The sequence below is a fragment of the Hippopotamus amphibius genome, chromosome X (assembly GCF_030028045.1).
Source record: "Hippopotamus amphibius kiboko isolate mHipAmp2 chromosome X, mHipAmp2.hap2, whole genome shotgun sequence".
In the NCBI taxonomy this organism is placed as follows: Eukaryota; Metazoa; Chordata; class Mammalia; order Artiodactyla; family Hippopotamidae; genus Hippopotamus; species Hippopotamus amphibius.
In genome coordinates this window covers 17,982,159-18,001,461 of record NC_080203.1, presented here as the reverse complement: position 1 = coordinate 18,001,461, position 19,303 = coordinate 17,982,159, and the positions used below count along the sequence as shown (strand labels likewise).

The 19,303-nt window shown below is 43.1% G+C and overlaps 1 protein-coding gene across 2 annotated transcripts in view; it reads left to right on the top strand.

Moving 5' to 3' along the window:
- The window catches only part of ZNF75D (zinc finger protein 75D), a 43,006-nt gene that overhangs the window by 12,809 nt on the left and 10,894 nt on the right, over positions 1-19,303 (top strand). The window contains exon 7 of one of the 2 annotated variants that reach the window (XM_057718485.1): positions 1,356-11,451. The exons of the other annotated variant lie outside the window; for it this stretch is intronic. The gene's annotated coding sequence lies outside the window, so the exon portion shown is untranslated. Of the gene's footprint in view, positions 1-1,355; positions 11,452-19,303 lie in introns of those variants that run through there. 2 annotated transcript variants of the gene reach the window in all.

The window sequence follows — 19,303 nt, the reverse complement described above, 5'->3', positions numbered from 1 at the left end:
TTTACATGTTTATAAAATGGAGATGGTGATTCCTTCCTGTCAGGGCTGCTGTGAGGATTAGAAGACACTGGTGAGCATGCCTGACACTGGTTTCAGAAGATGGTCCACAAACATTTGGAGCATCCTTCCTTCATCTTGCAGCTAGTTGTTTTAAACAATCAACTCTGTCTACTTGTCCAGCTTTTAAGCATTCTTACTGAGTTTTCCATTATTTCCAACTATTTAAAGCTTGCTCATCGTGGTTGGAAGGGTAGCCTTCTGGTATGACATTCCTTTCTAGAGATGCTCCTGTCTAGTCAGTGGTAAACAATAAGCTAATGTCCCCATTCAGCTAGATACACTGCTAATGAGTACAGCCACAATGTACTAGATTCCTTCAACTTGAGATGCTTGAAAAAGAAGGGCAAATGATGGCTAGAGGTGGAATTTTTGTGGACAGTATTTACACTATTAGGTGTACCCTCAAACTCATGAGAGGTGACTGGAGAATGGCCACTAAAAAGAATGAAAGAGCTTAATCTCACAGGAGGAAGTGACCTGGAAGGAAAGGAGCCCATTATATTCCCAAAGGCTTGGAGAAGGACTGCTCCTGCCCCACCATCCCTTCCAGAACTCTCTGGGATTGTGCCCTTGGAACTAAGGGGAAATTCACCTTCTTGCAGAGGGCACTCTCTTTGTGTGAATCCAAAGAGATAGTAGCACCCTGGATAGCTGCTATGCTACCATTCAAAGGACATTTATTTGTGTAGCATTTTATTTTTTGGCCAAGCCGTGCAGCCTGCAGGATCTTAGTTCCTGGACCAGGGATAGAACCCGCACTCCCCGCAGTGGAAGTTCAGAGCCCTAACCAGACTGCCAGGAAATTCCCTGTGTAACATTTAGAAAAAAGAGATGGACCCAAAAATTGAAGGAAGTACTGCGTGGATGGAGCCAGCAGTTACTGCCCGTTCATGAGATTCAGCAAAGTTCCTGAAAACGGGTCAGCAAAAGGGCACTCCGTTTTCCCAAAGCTGCCATCCCCAGTTCCAACACCTGTTAGCTTCAGAGCTCACCTTGCAGGTCCTCGTCTATACTGGCATTCCCAGCAGAGGTCAGAGCAGGGAACGGGGGTCCTATTTCAGAGTTCAGGCTTTTAAAGGCAAGTGGCAGGAAGACATTTAGATGCGAATGGGCAGAAACAGGAAGAGAATTGAGGATTCCTGGTTCCAAGTTCAGATACTCCACTGCCCTTTGAATACAGGGGCTCCAGGAAGAAAGGACATTCTTGTCCCAACTGTTGTGGAACAGGATGTAGAAGTTGGGTCTCCTGGCTGACTCATTAGTACCTATTCTTCCCTTTCAACCCTCTCCCACAGCCTCGCGGGGCCCACATCCCCGTGCATCCTGACCACTCACATCAGCCCTCATCATCTCAGAAAAAGGAGAGACTTGGGCACTAAGGGAGGAAACGGCAGGAGGGAATGAAGGGCAGATGTCATTCTGCTTCATACTCGCCCGTCACCTCCCCAGCATGTGGCTTAGGAGAACTCCGATGCTTTTCTGAGGACACAACAGGAAGACATCACACAAAAGCCTGAGGGCTGGAGACGCAGGCCGGATATTCATTCAGGGGACCAAGTGGAGAGACTTCAGATCCCACAGGCGGAGATGGCACCGAGGAGACGACAGCTGACCTGAGCCAGGTGTGAGGAGTGTGGCCTCCTATCCCCACCCCTGTGCTCCTGCCCTCAGTACGCGAGGGACATCAGGGAGAGGATGGGCTGAGCAAAGGATGAGAAAGGAGCCAGGAGAGCAGAGGGCAGCAGTCTTGCGTACTCCAATCAGTCTGCATGTGTGATGCCTGAGGTTGGGAGTCCAGGGCTCGGGGAGCAGAGGGCCGGTGCCCGCTGTGGCCAAGGCAGGAGGGCCTGTCCGCGTGTCCAGGCCAGTTCGTGCAGGACCCAGCCCTTCAGCTTCTCCCTCCCAGAAAACAGCAAGGTGGCTGCTACTCAGGAGCCTGTGGGGGTCCCTTCCAGCCCTTCTCCCACCCCCAGCAGCCTCTTCCTCCTTCACTGCCTCGCTCCTTCGGCCATGGCCCCGCTGCCCCACCACAGGGACTGGAACAGGCAGACAGCCCCGGGGAGAGAAGGAAAAAGGAATCATGGTCTCCTCTCCTCTTTGTCAGGAGATTTAAAGGCTCTCCTCGCTCCCTCCTCTCTCTGTTCTTCAAAAAACATTAAATGTTAGGTTGCTGGCCACGGTAATGACCATGTGGGGCAGGGTTGGGGAAGCTGTTCCCAATGTAAAGGAGAGGATCCCTGCCAAAGTCTGTCCTGGGCTCAGCAGTCGGACACAGTCGCTGCTAAGTCCTTCCATTCCCAGGACCATCTTTGCCTTTCTTCCCTCCCTCTGTGCCGCCTGCTCCTCACTACCATCGTGAGTCCAGGCAAGGGTCGCAGCTGTGGACGAAGGGATAGGGAGTCAGGGAAACCCTCCCGAGGATCAACAGTCATGAGCGTGTGAGGGGGAGAGGGCGGGAGGCGAGGTGAGAGGAGCGGCGGTGAGCACCTGTCACCCTCAGATCTTCTGGACAACCCAGGGAAAGGAGGGAGGGAGGAGGCCAGGCCAGCTTCTGGCAGCAGTTCTGTTCCAGAGTTGGGATGAAGTAGAGAGGAAGAGCCAGGAAACGCCAAGAAAGGTTTCCCTCGTCCCTCCTTAGGCTCTGGTATCTCCATGTGCGACTTGGAGGGACAAGAAGGAACTGACTCCAACCCAAGGGCTGCAGACACCTCAGAGGAACTCGAGTTTGGTAGCAGAAGATTGCATGGCTGAGAGCCTTCTCTCTTCGGGTAGTACCACATATCTGCCGCCCCCAGGCCTCCCTTGGGGAGGCCCCCAGCTTCCCTAAAGGGTGTTATTGTGGGTTTTCTTCTTCACCTCGTGCCCCATTCCCTGGAATGTCAGCACCTTATCTGGGGGGCATTCCCCCTTTGGAGCTGGTGCAGGATCTCACGTAGAGTAGAGGTAGTATGGGTGTAAGCTATCTGCAGATTATGTGTACGTGAGAAGTAAATCTAAAGGGATAAATGTAACCTCCTTACCAAGACTGAAAAATAACCATCTCAACTCTATATATTGTTTGCTTTTAAAATCCTTGTAATAGCAGGTAAGCGGGAATGTGAGCTGAGAAAACCACAACAGCGTAGGGCAGTCTATGTGGATAACACTATGCTTTGTCCAGCCCTCACTCCCACAGATCCTGACACAGTGGGTGAAACCTTCCTGAAAATTATCCTCAAGTCTGGCTCAGTGGACACAGACCTACCCAGGACCAGGCTCCTAATGTAATTGTGCAAAGACTCTCCCCCTCCCCGCCAAAGGGATCCAAAGCCTTTCCACCTGTTGTGCTGGCAAGGGCCCCTCTGGGAGCTGAGCGTACCCATGGGATAGATCAGCACACAAAACATATATCTTTCCTTCAGTGGTCTTTGACAAACCCAGGAAGCAAGGCTTCCTTATCTAGGTTCCATGGATGATTTCAAAGGGCCTTCAAAATTTTGAGTATGTGGGCCTTTGTCCAAGAAGCTAGCCTGTACCTTTTTGGAGTTTATCAAAAGTCTTCGTGGCCCCCAAGCATTTAGGCACAATTATTGCTGCAATTACTCAATGCTGTGTCCCCGACTCCCTTAGGTGTTGTAGTGCATCAGGGCTGAAAGGGACCTTGGAAAAGCTGTGGAGACTATGCCCCTGGTTTTACAGAAGAGGCAACTGGAGCTTAGGGGGTTTCCTTTCCAGGGCCTTGAGGCAGAGAGGGGATTGGAATAGAGTCTCCCAAGCCCCAGGCCTTGAGACGAAGGTCCCTCTCTCCACACAAAACAATACCTTCACCTCTTGGCAGTAGCATCTCAGGAAGTGTCATCACTTCAAATTGTGATCTCTTGGCTGTCCCCCAGGGGCTAGGAATTCCTTTTTAGTGATGGTCTGTTCCGTTCTTGGGGGGCTCCAAACTGTATTCTTCTTTCAAGATAACCCTTCAGGCAGGGATTCCACTCCTGCGCTCTTTAAGAAAGGGCTTCCCTGTTAACGGGCTGCTGTGTCCTCCAAAAGTACTTCTAGTCCTTGTACACACACTGTGACCAGAAAATCATCCCCATTCTTAGGCCTGAAGGGATCTGGGACTTGTAGGAGAGTCGTGGGAAAAGCTGGAAGAGGGGCATGTCCCTGGAGAGGCAGACTCTCCTCCAAATCCCCTTCTCATTTCTTTCTTTCTTTTTTTTTTTTCTGGTTGGCTTGCAGGATCTTAGTTCCCTGACCAAAGATCAAACCCATGCCTTCTACAGTGGAGTCTTAACCACTGGACCACCAGAGAAGTCCCTCACCTCCTTCTTTCTGTGCTACATATTCATTACTTGTCCTCCAGCACTGTGGTCACCAAGTCACTCTTCCATTCAATTTTCAGCAGCTCCCATATCATTGAAGTCCCACTTACTGCTTTGGCTCAAGGCCCTTCTAGATCACCCTGGCTCCACGTGATCACCAACACTCTCTCCTCTCTCCCGCCTCACAAACCGTTGCTGCTGAACCAAGCCGTTAATCTGTCTTCAATTATTCTTTGCTTTTATCCCCAGTATTGCCTCCTGGCCTGTTCAAACTCTACCTTCAACACCACGTCCCCGCTTCCTCCTTCTAGCTCCTCCCCATCCCCCAACTCACTCCATATTGACTGTCCTTTCCTCTTAGAACAGTATTTAAAAACCCAGATTTCGCTAAAACACTGATTGCTGGGCCTCACCCCTAGAGTTTTTACTCCAGTTAGCCAGGGGTAGGGCCAGAAAACTGGCATTTCCAGCAAGCTCCCCGCTGTGATGTTGACATGCCAGCAAACCCACTTTGAAAACTACTGCCTTAGAACAGGGCTCATGCACTTTCTCCTGAGGGCAGAGGTTGTCTTGGAAGCTTAGTAACTCTATCAGAGGCTGGCCCAGGGCTGGCTAGCAATTGAAACTCCCTGAACATATGGGCCTGAGCACTTCAGGGTTAAATGTGTTCTTTTATAATTAATTAATTAATTAATTAATCGGCTGTGTTGGGTCTTCCTTGCTGCGCGTGAGCTTTCTCTAGTTGCAGTGAGCAGGGGCTACTATTCATTGTGGTGCACGGGCTTCTCAAGGCAGTGGCATCTCTTGTTGCAGAGCATGGGCTCTAGGCACATGGGCTTCAGTGGTTGCAGCACGTGGGCTCAGTAGTTGTGGCGTACGGGCTTAGTTGCTCCAAGGCATGTGGAATCCTCCCAGACCAGAGATCAAACCCGTGTCCCCTGTATTGGCAGGCGGATTCTTAACCACTGTGCCACCAGGGAACTCCCTAAATGTGATCTTAATCTGCACTTTATTCTCATTCAATTGGCGAATCACTACCAAAAATCAAGTGTGGGTATGCTTTTCCATGTGGTCTCTGAATTTTGAGGCTTCCATGCCTGTCTCCCTAATCTCACCCTCTGTTTCAGTCTCGTGGACTGCCAGCATGGCCTCCCTGGGTAGGAAACCTGGGAAATGTTCCTGAACCTTTCTCTGCCATCTGCTTCCCTGGGCCCTCAAGAATTGGTTACCTGTCTCCTCTACTAGCTGTCTGTCTGCTGGCCCTTTGCAACGCAGCCTGCCCATCACGCTGTCCCCTCTGGAAGCTGACCTTGGCAGAGGTCACAGAGCAGCCTGAAATGATGTAGTGGGGAAGTGGAGGGGCCTGCTTCTCTCCAGGGAGATTCACCTTTCTCTGAGCACCCCTAACTCCTTCCTCATTTTGGAGATGAGCAGGGGCTGGAACCACCCAGGGCCCCAGAGGTGGACTTGATGATTGGGTCAATAAAGTAGACCCTACACCTTTGCACAGGCTGGTCCAAAGTCCTCTGAGAAAGGGGGACACCCTCCAGAAGTTTGGGGGCGCCCTCATCTCTGAGGCCTGCAGCTCCCCAGCCCCTGCCAGTCAGCAGAAGCCTGGGTCCTAGAGGCACAGGGAGTCCTCTTGGAGATGCAGTCTGAGGAGCTACCTCTGAGGAATTCTTTAGTCCAACAGGCTTCAAACCAAGGTTCACTTGCACCAGGGGGCACACAGAGACTGTCCAAGGGAGACTGGGCACAGATAGTTTTAAAGGAATCTATTTCCAAATCCTTAGTTCTATATATTTTTCTTCCTAAAACTGATCTGGGGAAACCCAAAGGGTGGTATTCCATTCCCACCTCCCCTTCAATGCAAGCCTCCCACCACTCTCCCCGACACTGACCTCAGCATGGCACCTTGCCCCAGAGTAAAACATGTCTGAGGAGCCAAAGGGGCTTCATTATTAGTGCTGTTGGAGTCTTGGTGAAGAAATCATTGCCTATCCCAAGGTCATGAAGATATTTTCCTATGCTTTCATTTACAAGTTGTATTATTTTACTTTATACATTTAGATCTATAATTCATCTGGAATTGATTTCTTAAACAAAATGTGGCATATCCATTCAATGGATAATTATTCGGCCAAAAAAAAAAAAGAATGAAATATTGACACATGCTATAATATGAATGAACCTCAAAAAACAATATGCTGGACTTCCTAGGTGGCGCAGTGGTTAAGAATTCACCTGCCAATGCAGGGGATACGGGTTCGAGCCCTGCTCCAGGAAGATCCCACATGCCGTGGAGCAACTAAGTCCGCGTACCACAACTACTGAGCCTGTGCTCTAAAGCCCGAGAGCCACAACCATTGACCCTGTGTGCCACAGCTACTGAAGCCCACGCGCCTAGAGCCCATGCTCCACAACAAAAGAAGCCACAACAATACCCGCGCACCACAATGAAGAGTAGCCCCTGCTCTCCTCAACTAGAGAAAGCCCGCGTGCAGCAACAAAGACCCAATGCAGCCAATAAGTAAATAAATAAGTAAATAAATAAATAAAATTTATATTAAAAAAACAATATGCACAAAATCAGGCACAAAAGGTCACATATTATATGGTTCCATTTATATGAAATACCCAGTAGAGGTAAATCCATAGAGACAGAAAGCAGATTAGTGGTTTCCAGAGGCGGGGAAGGCTGGGAAGACTGAAGTTTGGGCTGATGAGAATGTTTTCAAAGTTGATAGATATGATGGATGCACAATATCGTGAATGTACTAAATGCTACTTAACTGTACATTTGTTTTGAGGTCCATCTGTGTTGTAGCATGTATCAGGTTTTCATTCCTTTTTATAGCTGAATTAGCTTCCATTGAATAGATAAACACATTTTGTATCCATTCTTCCACTGAAGGACATTTGGGTTATTTTCATCTTTTGGCTATTGTGAATAGCACTACATGAACATTCATGTACAAGTATTTGTTTGGATGCCTGTTTTCAAAGTAATTGAAAATGCCAATTCTTTTAGGTATGTAGATAAGAATAGAATTCCTGGGCCACATGGTAATTGTATGTGTAACTTCTTGAGGAACCTTCAAATGGTTTTCCACAGCATATACACCGTTTTACATTCTCACCATCCAAGTACAAGGGTTCCAATTTCTCCACCTCCTCACCAAGACTTGTTAATGTCCATTTATTTTTCATTATACTCACCCTAACGGATGTGAAGTTGTATATATCATTGTGGTTTTGATTTAGGTTTCCTCAGTGACTAATAATTGAGCATCTTTTGATGTGTTTGTTGGCCATATGCATGTATTCTTTGAAGAAATGTCTATTTGAGCCCTTTACCCATTTTTTAAATTGGGTTATTTGTCTTTTCATAGTTTAATGTAATAGTAGTTCTTTATACATTCTGGATACTTGAACCTTATCATATATATGATTTGCAAATATTTTCTCCCATTCTGGAGAAATGCATCAGTTTCTTGATGCACAAAAGTTTTTACTTTTACTGAAGTCCTATTCATTTTTTTTTTCTTTAGTTGCTTATACTTTTGGTGCTATATCTAAAAACCATTGCCAAATCCAAGGTCATGAAGATTTGACCTATGTTTTCCTCAGAATTTTTATGTTTTAGCTCTAACATTTAGGTTTTTAATCCATTTTGTGTTCATTTTTGTATGTATCGTAAGGTAGGGGTCCAACTTCAGACTTTTCATGTGGATATATTAATACAATTGTCCCAACACCATTTTTGGAAGAGCCTATTTTTCCTCATTGAATGATTCTGACACCCTTGTCAAGCATTAGTTGACTGTAGATGTATGGGCTTATTTCTGGACTCTCAATCCTATTTCATTTGTCTATATGTCTATCTTTATGCCAGTCCCACAGTGTTTTGATTACTATAGCTCTATAATAAATTTTGAAAAAATCAGAAAGTGGGAGTCCTTCAATATTGTCCCTCTTTTTCTAGGTTGTTTTGGCTATTGGACATGTCTTGCAATTCCATACGAATTTTAGGGTTGGCTTTTCTGTTTCTTCGAAAAGGGTGGTTGGAATTTTGATAGGGATTGCATTGGATTTGTAGATTTCTTTTTGTAGTATTGCCATTTTATCAATGTCTTTCAATCCATGAACACAAGATGTCTTTCCATTTTCTAGGCGTTTAAAAAATTTTTTCAGCAATGTTTTGTAGTGTTTATGATCCAAGTCTTATACCTTCTGCTTAAATTTATTCCAATGTATTTCATTCTTTTTGATATTACTGTAAGTGGAATTATTTTCTTAATTTCTTTTCAGATGGTTCATTGCTGGTATATAGGAATACAACTGATTTTCGTGTGTTGAACTTTTATCCTGCAACTTCACTGAATTTGTTTATTAGTTCTATAGTTCTTGTGTGTGTGAGTTCTTGAGGATTTTCTATATATAAGATCATAAAATCTGTGAATATAGTTTTACTTCTTCCATTCTAATTTGAATGGTGATTTATTTTATTTATTTATTCATTTATTTATTTTCTTTGCCTGATTGCTCTGGCTAGATCTTCCAGTACAATATTGAATAGAAGTGGTGAAAGCATGCATCCTTATCCATTTCATCTTGGCTGTCTAATTTGTTGGCAATTATTCATAGTATTTTCTTATAATCCTGTATGTTTTTGCAAGGTCCTCACTTTCACTTTTTATTTTAGTGATTTGAGTCTATTCTCTCTTTTTCTTAGTCATTCTTGCTAAGTGTTTGTCAATTTTTGTTGGTCTTTTGAAAGCCTGGCTTTAAGAGAAACAGAAGAGAGAGTTTGAGTGAGTCTGGAATCTTTCAACACATGCCTTTTGCTTTCTCCTACTGAATTTTTAATTTTCATGAAGTGTCAGTGGGAAAATGGACACTGCCCTTCTTTCTTTGTGTCTGCTGCTTTGTGATGATTGGAATACCAGGCTTTGGGATAATGAAGTAGGTTATCATTTCCTCCCCCAAATAATACATTATAAAGTGGAAATGCAAATTTCCTGCGGAAGCTGTAAGTAGCAAGTGATATTTCCTTAGTAGATTGTTTTTAAACTTTGGGGAAATTGGTATTATGAGCTGACTTTGGAAAATTAAAATAGCATCAAGGCCCTACATTTTAAATAAATCAATACCTTACTTAATTTGAACAAATTAGAGTGGAATATGACAACAGGAAAAGATGTAACATATTTCCCTTTTATGTATTATTTTAAGGTTTTTTAAAAAATAAATTTATTTATTTATTTATTGGCTGCATTGGGTCTTCGTTGCTGCACACAGGCTTTCTCTAGTTACGGTGAGTGGGGGCTACTCTTCATTGTGGTGCACTGGCTTCTCATTATGGTGGCTTCTCTTGCTGCAAAGCATGGGCTCTAGGCACGAGGGCTTCAGTAATTGTGGCACATGGGCTCAATAGTTGTGGCTGACGGGCTCTAGAGCACAGGCTCAGTAGTTGTGCTACATGGGCTTAGTTATGTTACTCCACGGCATGTGGGATCTTCCCAGCCCAGGGATAGAACCCATGTCCCCTGCATTGGCAGGAGGATTCTTAACCACTGTGCCACCAGGGAAGCCCATATTTTAAGGTTCTAATTCGTTGAGGACAAGAAAAGGGATATGGCAGAGCTGAATTTACTAATTAAGAGATTTTTTAAAAATAAGGAAAAATACATACTTTTAAGTTTTACCTTAAACCTTTGCTGTTAACTAATGCTTCAATACATTTAGGCAGTTGTACTAAGAGTTAGGTGTAAGACTGTTCAAACGGCAAATCTGAGTTGAGCTGAAGGTAAATACTCCTGTATTTTTCATTCATTTGCTCAGCAGCACTAAATTTCAAGCTTGTATTTTGTTCAGCATCAAAAAAAAGTTATTTTATGGTTATTGAATTTTTTAAACTCACATAACCATCTTTTTGTTTTGTTGATTGTCTCTGATGTTTTTCTGTTCTCTATCTTCACTGTAATCTTTTTTTATATATTTATTTATTAACTTATTTCTTTGGCTGTGCTGGATCTTAGTTGTGGCATGCAGGATCTAGTTCCCTGACCAGGGATTGAACCCAGGCCCCCTGCATTGGGAGGGCAGAGTCTTAACCACTGGACCACCAGGGGAGTCCCTTCACTGTAATCTTTCTTTTATTCTGCCAGCTTTGGATTTAGATTGCTCTTTTTCTAGTTCCTTAAAGTATAAAGTGAGCAACTCCCCATTTCCCTCTGCCCCCAGCCCCAGGCAGCCACCATTCCACTGTTTGATTCTAAGAGTTTGACTATTTTAGATACCTCGTATAAGTGGATATTCACATGCAAAATAATTAAATTGGCCCCTTATCTTACATCTTACACAGCAATCAACTCAAAATGAACTCAAGACATAAATGTAAGATCTGAAAATATAAAACTCCTAGAAGAAAACGTAGGGAAAAGTTTCATTACCTTGGTCTTGACAAAATAGACAAGTGGGACTACATTAAACTAAGAAATTTTCTGTACAGCAAAGGAAGCAGTCAGCAGAGTTAAAAGGCAACCTATGGAGTAGGAGAAAATATTTGCAAACCATGTATTCAGTAAGGAGTTAACCAAAATATATAAGGAACTCCTACAACTAAACTCAACAGCAAAAAAACTAATAACAATTTAAAAATGGACTAGAAAAGAAAAAAGAAAAAAGAAAAAGAAATGGGCTAGAGACTTGTTTTGTGACCTAACATATAGTCCACCCTGAAAACATTCCACGTGCACATGAGAATAATGTATTTTCTACTGTTTTGGGCTGGAGTATAAGTCTTCTGTTAGGTCTCATTGATTTATAATATTGTTCAAGTCCTCTATTTCCTTACTGATCTTCTGTCTGGGTGTTCTATCCATTACTGAAAGTGAGAAGTGATGTTTTTTACTTATTGTAGAAGTGTGTTTCTCCCTTTGATTTTATCAAATTTTGCTTCATATATTTTAGGACTCTTGTAAGGTGTGTATATATTTATAATTGTTATACTATTTCTTGATAAATTGACTCATCAACATGTAATGTCATTTTTTGCCTCTTGTAACAAGTTTTGATTAAAGTCTATTTTGCCTAATATTAGTATACCCACCTCAAGTCTCTTGATTACAACTTGCATGCAATATCTCTTTCACCCTTTCACTTTAATCCTGTTTGTGTTTTGGGGTCTAAAATTAGCCTCTGGTAGACAGACTATAGAAGGATCACGATTTGTATTTTTTAGTCCATTCTACCAATCTCTGCCTTTTAATTGGAGAGTTTAATCCTTTTACATTTAAAGTAGTTGCTGATAAAGGACTTTTGCCATTTTGTCACTCTTCTCTATATATCATATCTTTTTTCCTCAATTCCTCCAATACTGCCTTCTTTTGTATATGATTGATTTTTTTGCAGGGTAACATTTTTGATTGCTTTCTCATTTCCTTTTCTGTATTTTTTAAAGTTATTGTCTAAGTGTTTACCCTGGGGACTACACTTGACATAGTAAACTTTTAATAATCCAGTTTGAATTAATACCAACCTAGTCTCAATAGTATACAAAAGCTTTGCTCCTGTACAGCTCTGTCCACACTCTTGTAGTTATTATTACAAGTAAAATTTCTATATATTGTTTCCATTAACATAGATTTGTAAGTATTGTTTTATGTGTTTGCATCTTAAATAATGTAGGAGAAACAGAGACATTACAAAGCATAAATATGATAAAAGTGGCTTTTATATTTACCTGTATTGTTACCTTTACCACTATTCTTTATTTCTTCATATGACTTCCATTTACTGCCTAATATCCTTTCATTTCAGCTGGAAGAATTAACTTTAGCATTTCTTATAGGGCAACTCTACTAGTGATGACTTTCCTCAGCTTTTTTTAAATATGGGGGAGTCTTAATTTCTCTTTCCATTTTGAAGCATAGTTTTTCCGGATATAGAATTCTAGATTGACAGATTTTTTTTCTGTCAGCACTTTAAATATGTTATCCCATTACCTTCTGGCCTCCATGTTTCCTTATGAGAAATTGACTGCTAATATTATTGAAGATTTCTTTTACTTGATGAGTAACTTCTTTCTTGCTGCTTTCAAAATTCTCTCTTTATCTTTGTCTTTTTAAAGCCACTCTCTCACCATGAGAGAGTTCTGAGTTGGGTGAAAAAAAGCTTGCACCTCGTATCTGTCCTCAGGGAAACCCTAGACAGGTCAAAAAAGACAAATACAATTCCTTGGGAATAAGGTCTACTCTATTCCTCCAAAACAAGATACCTACATCAGGAATGAGAGCTACAGTCTTCAAGACTATCACCATGGAGTGGAGGGGAATGGGGCAAGACTCCTTTAAAACACCACAAAGCCTTCTTGTCGAAGGCTTCTTTTTGTTGATTCAGCATTCATTTGGTTGCTTCAAACCTTTATTTCCTAGAGTCTGACCAAGTTAGTTCCAACAGGTTTTGCTCATTTTGGTGTTTCTGTGAAAGGACAGGCCTTTCAAGTTCCCTACTCTGCTACCTTTGCTGATGTCTCTCCTCTGTATTCTACCTATCTGTTCCTGCCTGTTGTCTGTTTTTTTCCATTATAGCCCTTAATATATTAGTCACAGCCATTTTAAATTCCGTTTGATCATTCTAAACTCTGTACCATATCTGAATGTTGTTCTGATGTTTGCTTTGTCTCTTAAGACTCTGAATATTATTTCCTTCTAACATGGATTCTAATTCTTTGTTGAAAGCTGTAATGATATATTGGATAATAGAAACTAAGGTAAATAGGCTTTTAGTGTGAGGTTTTATGGTAATCTGCCTAGGAGCTGGGCTTTGTTTAGTGCTTGCTCTAGCTGTAAGTGTCAGATGCATCAATTTTTATCTCCCTTGTTGGCTTTGGTTGTCCCTAAAAACTCCTTCTTAGAGCCTGGGCTTTGCAGCCTTTTCCATCGCAGTATAACAGTAAAATAATCCCGTGTTATTATACTAGACCCTGTTACTGTGGTGTTATTAAGTGGGGGGGGGGAGCAAAATGTTATCACCAGATCCTATAGATTCTTTTTCCTTATTATTTCCTTATATCTATTTTCCCTCCTCATCTGCTGTAGCACTATTTTCATTCAGTCTTTCACTCTATTTTCTGTCCAGATTAATGTAGTGGACCTTATCTTAATCAGAACTCTGTGCTTTCAGTCTAAAAAATCAGACTGTGCATATTAGCACACAGAAATCAACCACCTTGTTTTCAATGACTGTAGTGTAGTCCATGGAATGGACAATTCATTCAGACAGGCCCCTATCAAAAGACACTATATTAATCCCAATTTATAGCTTGCTGACAAGAGGGATGGGCAGGTGACTGTTCCAGGAGGATGGCAGGGATGAAAAAAGAGAAAGTGAACACAGTCTAGTTTTTTCATTGAAGAAAGTAAACAAGGAAAAAACATCTCGAAGGGTAGAATTTTTACTAATGTTTTGCTTAAAGAGATAACACAGACAGATCCTCTAACTTAGTGTTTCTAAACTATTTTCTGGGAGAATGGGGCCCACAGCACACTTGGATCAAATAAAATCTTTCTTGAAGGTCCAGTATGTAAAAGCAGTTGACAATAGGAGCTGCTCTGGCAGAAGGATGGACTAAGTGTAGAGCCACCCCTACCATCTTCCTCCAGATAGACTTCAGGTAATCCATGAAACCTAAGAGAGAGATAGGAAGTTATTGGTGCATGTGCTTTTTCACTAAGGAAATCCGTTATCCCCATGGCCCATAATTTTCATTTGATTTTAATAAGGAGCACTGATACACTAAAGTTTAAGAATCCATTCTCTAGGGGTTCAAGGGGCGTATGTTGAAAACCAATACTCTAGTCCAAATCTCCAACCCATTTATAAATTAGAAGGCTAATAATGCTTGCTTTTGGGTTGAATGGTTTATTTCATTCATAGCTCCTGCTGTAATTGGAAATTACTGTTTCTCTATGAATGGTGTGTGACCCCCTACCCCCACCCTGTGTGTTAGGCTCTGTGGAGCAGAGATCTTGCTTAACATGTTCACTGTTAAATTCATGGAATGTACAACTGGCAGTGTGAGGGGTACACAACAGGCTTTTAATAAGTATTTGAGGTAAACGTGAATGAATAAAGGGCATTATCAAGAAAGTAAAAGAGCAACCCACAGAATGAGAGAATATATTTGCAAATCATATATCTATTAATAAAGACAAGGGTCTAGGGCTTCCCTGGTGGTGCAGTGGTTACGTATCCACCTGCCATTGTAGGGGACATGGATTTGAACCCTGGTCTGGCAAGATCCCATATGCCGTGGAGCAACAGCCCATGCGCCACAACTACTGAGCTTGCATACTGCAACTACTGAAGCCCTCATGCCTAGAGCCTGTGCTCCACAACAAGAGAAGCCACTGCGATGAGAAGCCCTCACATGGCGACAGAGTAGCCTCTGCTCACCACAACTAGAGAAAGCCAAAGAAGACCCAATGTAGCCAAAAATAAAATAAATAAATGTATTGTAAAAAAAAAAGACAAGGGTCTAGTATTCATAGCATTATGATTTGACGAGACTGGGATGTTCCCTGGAAGATTTCATTTGCCAATCTGACTTTATTCGTCCTGACTTGGAGTTTATACAAGGTGAAAAGCCCTTCCTGAGGGCATTTGTCTAGAAGAAAATTACTGGCAGTTGAATAACTTTATGGCTGCCTGAAGCTATGGTACACCTGAGAAGGCTGATGCTTTTGCTTCTGGCTGATCTTGAGGCTCTGTGTAAGCAGGAATTGAAGGATAAACTAAACTTATAAACTGTCTGCATGTGCAGGTATGACCTAACATGAACACAAAGCCCCTTAACAAAGATATTTCAAGATATTTAATGAAATCTATTTCCAGTCATTGGTTCACCACAAAGGTAACTGAGTAGAAACTTCAGTGACTGCAAGTGACAAAGAATTTAAACAGTAAATAATTCATTCAGGAAAGTCACTAAACAAACAGCAACAACAGCAAAAAACTAAAAAACAAACAAATAAACCCCCAACAACAACAAACCTGGAAGAAGGAGAAAATGTGACTTCCAGAGTTGCCACATTACAGAATTGGAAATGTATAATTTAAACAAAATGATTGAGGCATACAAAGAAGCAGAAATGTGTAACCAATACAGAGAACAAAGCAGTTCATGGAAAACTGTCCCTGACAAGGCCCAGATGTTGCCTTACTAGATAAAGACTTTCAAGCAGCTATATTGAATGTGTCCAAAGGTATAAAGGAAAACATGTTAAAGAATGAAAGGAAAGTATGAGAACAATGTCTCACCAAACAGAGAATATTAATAAAGACTGGGAAATTATAAAAAAAAAGAACCAAGTGAAAATTCTGGAGTTGAACAATACCATAATGGAAATGAAAAATCTCTAGAGAATCTCAAAAGCAGACTTTTGCAGGCTAAAGAGAGAATCAGCAAATGTGAAGACAGCCTAATGGAGACTATCCAGTTTGAGGAATGGAAAGAAGAAAAGATGAAGAAAAATGAACAGACCTTCAGAGAACAGCAGAAGTGATGCTTTATGAATTCCAAGAAAGACCATGGATTGTCCATTTTATTTTTCACTAGGTATACACTGGAGAGATTTTGTGCCTCAGTTAAAGAGTCTGTGGCTACATTAATTTAATACCTGTTCTGAATCTGTGTGTTTATATTGACTTTGGAGGTAGAACCACACTGTTTTGATTACTGCAGCTTTGTAGTAAGTTTGAAATCAGAAAGTGTGAGCTCTCCAACTTTTCTTCTTTTTCAAGATTGTTTTGGCTATTCAGGGTCCCTTGAGATTCCTTAGGAATCTTAGGATGAGTTTTTCTATTTCTGCAAAAAAAATGTCTTTAGGGTTTTGATAGAGAGTGCCTTGAATGTGTAGATCACTTTGGGGAATACTGACATCTGAACAATATTAAGTATTAAGTCATCCAGCCCATTTACATGGAATGTGTTTCCATTTATGTCTTCTTTAATTTCTTTCGGCAATGTTTTATAGTTTTCTGTGTACAAGCCTTTTGCCCCCTCAGTTCAGTTTATTCCTAAGTATTTTATTCTTTTTGATGATGTTGTAAATGGAATTGTTTTCCTGATTTCCTTTCTGGATTGTCCATTGTTAGTGTATAGAAACAGAATAGATTTTTTTTGTGCTTAGGTTTTGTATCCCACAACTTGGTGAATTCAGTTATTAGTTATAACTGTTTTGTGGGGGAATCATCAGAGGCCTCTGCTTTTTAAGAGTCTTCATATACTATACCTTCAAGAGAGATTTCTTTGACCTGAGTGAACTGCAGCCTTTACCCATCCAAAAACTGGTTTAGAAATACCAATCTAGATGGTGTGTCTTGACTTATAGTTCTAGCATTCCATGTGTGAAACTCCTACCCAGCAAGATGTTTTCTGTATTTACTTTCTTCCATTAAAAAAAAAAAAAAGATTGTGTTCACCTGCACTTTTTCAATGGCTTAATGGCAGTCTTGGTGGCACTTTTTCTCTCCAGTCACTGTCATCCTGCTGGAACATGAAGCTGCCCACCACACTGGCCAATGTGTTACAAATCAAAAACACTTAAATGCATATCAACAGAAGCCTGCCTGAATAAAGCATGGTGAATCCATTCCACAGACTACACTGCAGACATTGAAAACAATGTGATGGATTTCTATGCATTCATGTGCAAAGGTGGCCATATATATTAATGAATGAGAAAGCAACTTTGGAAGATAACATACATAAAATAATACCATTTTTGTTATACTGGAAAAATATTTTTATGTTGAAATATCTGGAGGGATACCCAAGATATAACAAGGGCCCCTGCAGAGAGCAGACTTGGAGGGGGTGGGGTTTAGCTTGTACTTTTCACCCTATGTTCACTACACATTTGATATTTTTCGGAGCTATTAAAAGTTTTATGTCATGCTAAACCTAGGCCGTGAATATACATATATTCAGTGTAAACCAAAAAATATAGCCAGCTAAATGTCAGAGGGGACCTTTGATGTTTTTCTCTGTAGCTCATATAGCCTTAACTTGTTAAAATCTCAATAACTGAGATATTTGCTGCACTGGGGTGGAGAGGATTCAGAAGGTGATTGTGAAAAGCACACAGTGCCCATAGAGAAACAAATCTCTGAAGTTTTCAAACTAGGATGCATTTGCGTCTCAAGTCAAATAAGGAACTTTGAGCCATGTGGAAGTAAACAGAGCACAGACATACCGCCAAATTATCAAAGACTCTCCTGTGTCATTCCACTGGTAAAAGGGAGGGTAATTAGTGGACGCTGCAGTGAGAGATGTCAGCTAACAGCTATGTAGCAGCCTCGCATCACAAACTTCGCTAAGATTCAGCCACCTCTGCGGGGCTCAAATTCCTTGAACTCCGCTGCCAGAGAAGCTGCAGGGAGATTCTGGCACCTGGAAGCCGGCGGCCCTGCTGAAGGAACAATGCTGCTCAAGAGCCGCCTCTGGCAAACTGCCACCCCGAGCCGGCGCACAGGGCACAGACTCCTGTGTGGAAGCGCCCGGGCGGGAGCGCAGAGGTCAGGGAACCGCTGCGGGGCCTCGGGTCCGGCTGAGACTGGCCTGTGCCCGCTCGTCCCAGCCTGTGTCTCCCTCCCTGACACCCCGCTGTCAAATGGACAACACCGCCACTTCTCTCCGGGAGTTTTTTGAGGATGAAAGGACGTGGATGCCCCCAGGCCCTGAGCCCAGCGCTTGGCACAGACAAGCACTCGGCCCACATGAGAATCAGTGCAACCAGAGCAGGGACACCACCCTTCCCAGCAAACCCTCTCCATTTAACAGATTCCCACCAACAAAACGACGCCTTCTCAGTGTCCCCCGAGTCATCCCCTCAGTGCCAGACCCTGGGGCATGTTTTTAGGGCACAAAGGCGAGCAAGTTAAAGGCGGCCCCTGCCCTCTGACCGGGGACAAATACATGATCCGTCCACTCAGCTTCAAATACACGGGCGTTTATGAAACATAATCAGATTCACCCTCAACTCAGGGCAATGCGCTGCATGGGAAATCTGGAAAGGCATCTGCTGTGGGAGCAGCTGGGGAAATGCAGGGGCCAGGAAGCGCCACCACGGGTCTTCTCTACCTCCACCTTCCCCACTTGAGACCGATGGAGAGTTTGGGGCTTGGGTGATGCAGGCCCAGCTCTTGGGGACTAGGGAACCCCCCACCCCCTGCACACAAGACGGAGCCGGCTCTGCCACCCAGACCATGGGTGGGGGAGCTCCTCTGGGGAGGGTCCTGGGTGGGGGAAAAGGGGACTTAGAAGGTAGCTGGCGGGAACCCCGCTGCCTGGGGCACTCCCCCTCCGTGGGGTCCCCCCTCCTCTGGAAGATGGTCACTGCCCTGGTCAGAGGCCTGAGCATGGTCACCAGGGTCTGGGCACACACCACACGAGATGAAGTGCCAGGTTGAAGGTGTTGCCTCGCGGATGCCCTCTGGTCACAGAGGCCCCTCAGCGTCTGGGCCTCCTGCTCTCGGTCCCCAACCTCTGTGCCCCCAAGGGACCTTGCTGCCACCCTAGGAGGTGACACAGGCCCCATGCTCGAGTCCATGGGTGCATCACACTGCAGGGCCCACCCTTGCAGCCATCCAGCCAATGAGGGTGCAGCAGGTGGGCTCTTGGGGCCACTGTCTGGAGCTATCCAGATGGGGAACAGCCTATGCAAAGATTCTGAGGCCAGAGTGTGCCTGATGTGTTCAAGGAAAAGCCAAGTGGTTGGAGCAGAGTAAGTGAGTGCCAGAATAGTAGGAAATCTGATCAGAAAGAGAATAAGGATTCAGGCTGTGTAGGGCCATGTAAGCCTCTATAAGTTCTTTGGCTTTTACTGTACTTGAAATCTGAACTCCCTGGAGGGTTTGGATCCTTAGAGAATGTTCTG